The sequence below is a fragment of the Petaurus breviceps genome, unplaced genomic scaffold (assembly GCF_028583685.1).
Source record: "Petaurus breviceps papuanus isolate PSGF00001 unplaced genomic scaffold, PetGlider_PUasm1.0 90895, whole genome shotgun sequence".
Lineage (NCBI taxonomy): Eukaryota > Metazoa > Chordata > Mammalia > Diprotodontia > Petauridae > Petaurus > Petaurus breviceps.
The window spans coordinates 4032247-4038246 of NW_027187372.1; the positions used below are offsets into that span (position 1 = coordinate 4032247).

General features: G+C 38.7%; 1 protein-coding gene across 1 annotated transcript in view; it reads right to left on the bottom strand.

Moving 5' to 3' along the window:
- Positions 1-6000, bottom strand: part of COLGALT2 (collagen beta(1-O)galactosyltransferase 2) — a 137869-nt gene that overhangs the window by 67417 nt on the left and 64452 nt on the right. The window lies entirely within an intron of this gene.

Sequence of the window (6000 nt, forward strand, 5' to 3'; positions counted from 1 at the left end):
GTTTCCACTGTATTTATCAATGAAAGTTGGAATTTGGCATCTACCTTCCTCATACAAGGGTACAGAAATTGCTGATGATTGGAAGCTTCTTTATTTTCCATAGTGGAGAGACTCAGGAATCAGAAGTCCTGAGTTCAAATCCAGATTCTGGCAGGTACTAGTTGAGGGACCTTGGGCAAATCACTTAACAGATTTAGGCTTCAGTTTGGTCATTTATACAATGGTGAGGTCTGACTATATGGTCTCCGAGGCCTCTTCCCGCTCTAGATTTATAATCTTGAGACCCTATGTTATATTCCTCCAGTAGACTGTAAGGTTCTTGGGGACAGGGACTTTGGGTTTTGTTTTCATATTCATATCATTTCACAAAATGCCTGGCCCATTAAAAACTATTTAATAAATTTTTAAAATTAAAATCTATATGAAGATAAATTATTTGTATTTGAGGAGGGTCAAGTTCCATTTGCATCACTCTTACTTGATTTTGTTACTTGTATTATAGTTACAGTGTGCTTAAAGTCTAATAATTATTTTTTTATGCCTTATTGGGTTCTACAAATAATTATTTGACATACTCAATATTTCATTGATGACAATACTTCCTTCACCAACACCCAGAAAATCCCCTCTTTGACTTAGTGATAGTTTCATGAGTTTTCTGCAATCAAAAATGCCTGTTACCCTAGTAGTGAATCTTGTGAGGAGAATCCTCTCTAAAGTAAGTAAGGGTGGTCATTGGATGACAATCCATAATCAGCCAGAGCTAACACTCTGCTGGCTTATTACCCTCTAGGAATTCAGGGTCACCTCCTTGCTAGGATGAGACAAAGTAGAACTTTGATGGAGGTTTTGCAAATATTAAAGTCCAAAAAGATAATGATAATTATGCCTTTTCCCCCTAGGGAATGAAAAGTTTCCTAGCAGATAGAGAGCTGAACTTGGAATCAGGAAGACCTGAGTTCAAATGCAGTCTTAGATATTTACTATGTGAGTCTGGGCAAGTCATTTAACCTTTATCTGCCTCTGTTTCTTCAACTATAAAATGGAGATAACAACAGAATTTACTTCCTAGGGTTGTTTTGAGGATAAAATGAGATATTTGTAACATGCTTAGCACAATGACTGGAAAGAAGAAAGGAAAGAAATAGGGATTTATTAAGTCCAAGGCATGCAACTACATACTTGGCATGTAATAGGCACTTAATAAATGCTGGTTTTCTTCCTTTCCTCCTATAAATCTTCCACAGCTGGTCCACCCCAATGTACTGGATACCATTGTTTAGATCTTCTGTCACTATCTTGATATCAAAGGAGTATGTGACAAACAGTTTTATTTCTTACTCTTGCTTCATGACTGGCCCACCTTCTTTTCAGGCCACACATTTCTCTGTTGATATCCCTTATGCCATTCCTCTTACACAATTTTTCATTAATAATGCATTGCAGTGTTTGGTTTTAATATATTTCATTTAAAACAGAAACTCAGTTTTTAGTCATTTGGGTGCTTTTTCTTTTTACCTTCCTAATGGCAGATGGTTAGCCCTGGCAACAAAAGAGTCCCTTCTGCTTCCCCTAGTATGCTAATGTTTTCTCTCACCACTTAAACAAAGTTGGTTTTGTTTTATAAAATGTGCTGCCTGGGTGCATTAAATAAATGACTATAAAACTGGCTGCAGAATCCCCTCGAGACAAACTTCCTGTGAAATCATGTGCCTTGAAGTGAAGGAAGATGACTTTTTCTAATTTAAAAAATAAAAGTATAGATTAAAAAAAATAATATCCTCCCTGTTGAGCAAATAATAATGATAGTTAATCTGTCTTCTACAATTGTGCTCTCATAAACCATCAAAATTCTTTTTGTTCTCGAGCTTTGAAGGAAGGGCGATCTCTACAGTTGTGGACACTTGAGTTCTGTCCATGCTAGGCTTTGATTTTTTAGCATCCCTCCCCCCAACTTTTTTACTTGAATAGCTAATCTGGTCTCCTCCACACAGTCCCACAGGAACAACACCAGTGTTTCCTGGATATACAGAGAGCAAACTAATCCCAACACATCATTCTGTGTTTATTCTCCTAGAACCAAATGGCCCAGCCCCTTTATTCGCATTGCAAAGGAAAAACAAGCAAGCAGATGGAAATTCAGGGAGAGGCTTCCAACAGTTGCCCTTTAATCCTTTGGACAAAAATGTTTTTCTACATACATAATAAGGAAAGCACTTCAGTTAGAACCTATCTTGGAAAAAAAAAAAGAACTAAGAAGAAAGATCCACATGGCCAGAGAGGCAAACTTTTTAGAAGAAACATTTGCTTTGTGTTGAAGATGCTATTTACAAATGTCTGTAAAACAGTACTGAAGCATAGATTCCATCCTGATAGAAAGTTCCAAAGAGGGACAGTGATGCTCCGCTTTTAATATTGACTTTTCCACCTGGCTAGAAAGAGGAAGAGGCGGACATTGTGGGAATAGGGGTTCCAAGGTTTGGATGTTACCAAGGGCATCTCTTGGCCAAAGAGAAAGCAAAGAACTTGTCTGGGCTCACCCTCCTAAACCTCTCAGAAGAACTTGCAGTATACAGGACACTTCCTCTCAACTTGAAAGGAGCCAACGCCTTCTCCCATCCCCCCCAGAAAACAAGTCTGGAGAGTTCCTCCTAAACAGGACTAGAAAGACAACGAACAAAAGCAAAAGATTTCCTTGAAGAAAATGGATGATGTAGGGAGCAGCTAGAGAGCTGGAAAAATGATTTGTAAATGATTAAAGTTTCTGGAGCAGTCTGGAAGCCTAGTCCATGCGAAAATACAAACACAGGTTGGCTGAAAGACAAACGCTCCCGAGAGGCTGCTGTTATTACATCTTTGACACAATCCTCCCAATCAGGTTTTTTTTCACAATTGCATCAAAGGCTTCCTGCCTCCCTCTTCCCCAGGACTCTCTGGTCCAAGATTAAGATCACAAGAGGGCAGTGCCTGAGTTTTGCTAGCTTACTCTAATTAATTTTTGCCAAGGTAACCCAGGGACAATGATTTCTCTTTAATTATAAGGAACAATAATGCAATAACTGTCAGATCACAGGAAGGCTAACAAGCCCCCAGAGATCTCCCATCTCAACTCAACAGAACAAATTCAGTGAATGTTTATTTGGTTCTGTCTTCTTACTGCTGGCTCTCCCTTTGCTAAAAGTTGTCTTTAAATATTTCTAGATGAATTGACTCTAAATGATTGTAGGGTCCTGGATGTAGAGCTGGGAAGGAAAATTGTGGGGGTAAATCAAACCCAACACCCTCATTTTGCAGAGAAGGAGCCGAAGGTCAGATTGGGTAAGTGACTTGCCCAAGGTAGCTTCATGCTACTCAATGTCTTGAGTTGGAATCTGAACCAGGTCTTCCTAACTTGCTGTACTGCTTCTAACCTTGTCATTTAACAGATAAGGAAACTGAGACCCAGAGAGGTTAGGTGATTGTCCCAGTAAATTTCTGAGACAGGGTCCAAACCCAGTCTTCCTGACTCCATGTCCCACACTTTCTGTATTACACTAGACCATCTCTAACTACACTAGGAAAAATGATCAAGGATGCTATTGTTTTTGCATGGGTCTGGGCTTTTCCCCACAGGACTAAAAGCCTCATGACTTAAAATCAGAAGAGATGTTCCGAGGCTATACAGTCCACCCCACTCCTTTCTTTTATAGGTGAGGAAACCAAAGCCCAGGAAGAAAGAGGAACTAGAAGATCACCTGGGTGACAAAGGTAAGATTCAAACCCGGCTCCTCAGACTCCAAATTCAGTGTTTTCATCACTGTACCATTCTTCTGCCCCCTCAATTTCATTCCTGTCCTTGGAATCCTCCTTCTTTTTACTGCCCTCTTTTTATGCCTCTGTCAGTCTCACTTTCCCCTCAACATATAAGGAAAATTGAGCAGAAACAAGTGGGATATAAAATATAGTTCCAGAAGGGGGAGGGAAAAGGAAGAGGAAGGGAACACACATTTATTAAGTCCCTACTACATGCCAAATAGTCTACAAATATGGTCTCAGTCGAACCTCACAACAACCTTGTGAAATAGATGCTACTATTTTCCCCATTTAACAGATGAGAAGACTGAATGAGACTGAGGCTCTGACTTGCCTGGCCAATGTCACACAGCTAATAAGTGTTGGGTGCTGCAATTCAGGTCTTCCTGACTCCAGGCCCAACACTGCACCACTTGCCTATCATTACCCACTTCTCAACAACTGTCATCTCTCCAATTCTGCTCCTGCATCAGTTTTCTACCACCGTTATCCACTTGTACAAGTTTGTAAAGACTTGAGGCTCCAGGGAAGGGAGCAGAACCAAGGAGAATATTGTACACAGTAAGAGCAAATATTGTAACAGTGATCAATTGTGAAAGACTACTCTGATCAACATGCTGATCCAAGATAATTCCAAAGGACCCATGATGAAAAGTGCTGACCACCTCCAAAGAGAAAACTGCAAGTGCAGATTGAAGCATACTTTTTTTCAGCTTATTTTTCTTGCTTTTTTTTTTTTGCAACATGGCTAATATGGAAATACATTTTGCATCACTTCACATGCATAACTGATAACATATTGCTTGCCTTCTCAATGGGTAAGGGGAGGAATGAGAGAATTGGGAATTCGAGTTTTTTTAAATGTCAAAAGAAATTTAAATAAAGTGAATTAAACTAAATAATAAATTAAATTGAAAATAAAAATAAATTTAAATAAAAACAATAAAAAAAAGACTCAAGTCCAAGATCTGAAAGTAAATCAGGAAGCAGGCAAATAACTGAAATAAGGGCCAGAATGAGGTTTACCAAGTTAGATTCATTGTGGCCATAACAGTGGAAAGTAGGAAGAACACATTGCAGCTAATTAAAAATGTTTGAGATTGATTGCTTTTCTTTTTTTTTTTTTTAAGGTATTTCCTGCTTAGTTCAAAGCCCAAAGCAGTGAGATTTCTTCTGCTAATCAGGTCCCCAGGTCCCCATTTAGGTCTCACCCTGGACTCTAGTCAGAACTGTGTTATTTGCTATTAAAGTAAGTGCTCTTAGATTGAAGCAAATGTTTTGTTTTGTTTTGTTTTTTACTTTATTTTTCTTGTCTTTTTTTGTGTGTTTTCTTTTGCAACATGGTTAATATGGAAATATGTTTTGTATATCCTTACATGTATAATCAATATTGCCTTCTTGCCTTCTCCAGGAGTGGGAGGGGGCAGGAAGGAGGGAGTGAATTTAGAATTCAAAATTTTATAAAAAGTTAATTTTTACATGTAATTGGGAAATATTTAATGAAATAAATAAAAATATGTTTTTTTTTTTAAAGAAAAATAACAGAAGCACTCTTATCTAGACCCCAAGAACTAATTTCTCTCCGGTTAATTCTGAGTCACCAAAGGCACATCAAAGATTTTGACATGATCTTTTTTTTTTCTTTCTGAAGACTGTTGAGGTTTAGTGAGTTGCCCAGGGTCACACAGCTAACAAGCATCTGAGGACAGATTTGAACTCATGTCCTCCTGACTCTAGGACCAGTGCTCTATCCACTGCACCACCTAGCTGCCCTTTGACATGATCTTTTAAGGAGATTTATGACATACCAGCGCATGAGGGCTTCAGTGAAAAAAGGAATGTCTGTACTTCTAATTTTGGTGCAATGTGATGATTTTTAAAATAGTGCTTGGGACATTGCAAAAGGACAGAACTTGCAGATGGTTGAGAGAGAGGTTGGTAGCTTCACGAAGCCTGACCCTGTGCTACACCAGAACCTGGGAAATATAACATAAAAGGCAATAAATGTTGCTGGAATGAACAACAAAGTTAGTCACTGCCAGGACTCCCCAAGGAACTGACTAAGCAAGTTGGCAAAAAGTAATCTTTCCAATTTAAGAATTAAAACCAAATAATCCCTCTAGAATAACTATAATTTCTCTCTCTCTCTCTGTCTCTCTCTCTCTCTGTCTCTCTCTGTCTCTCTCTCTCTGTCTCTCTGTCTCTCTG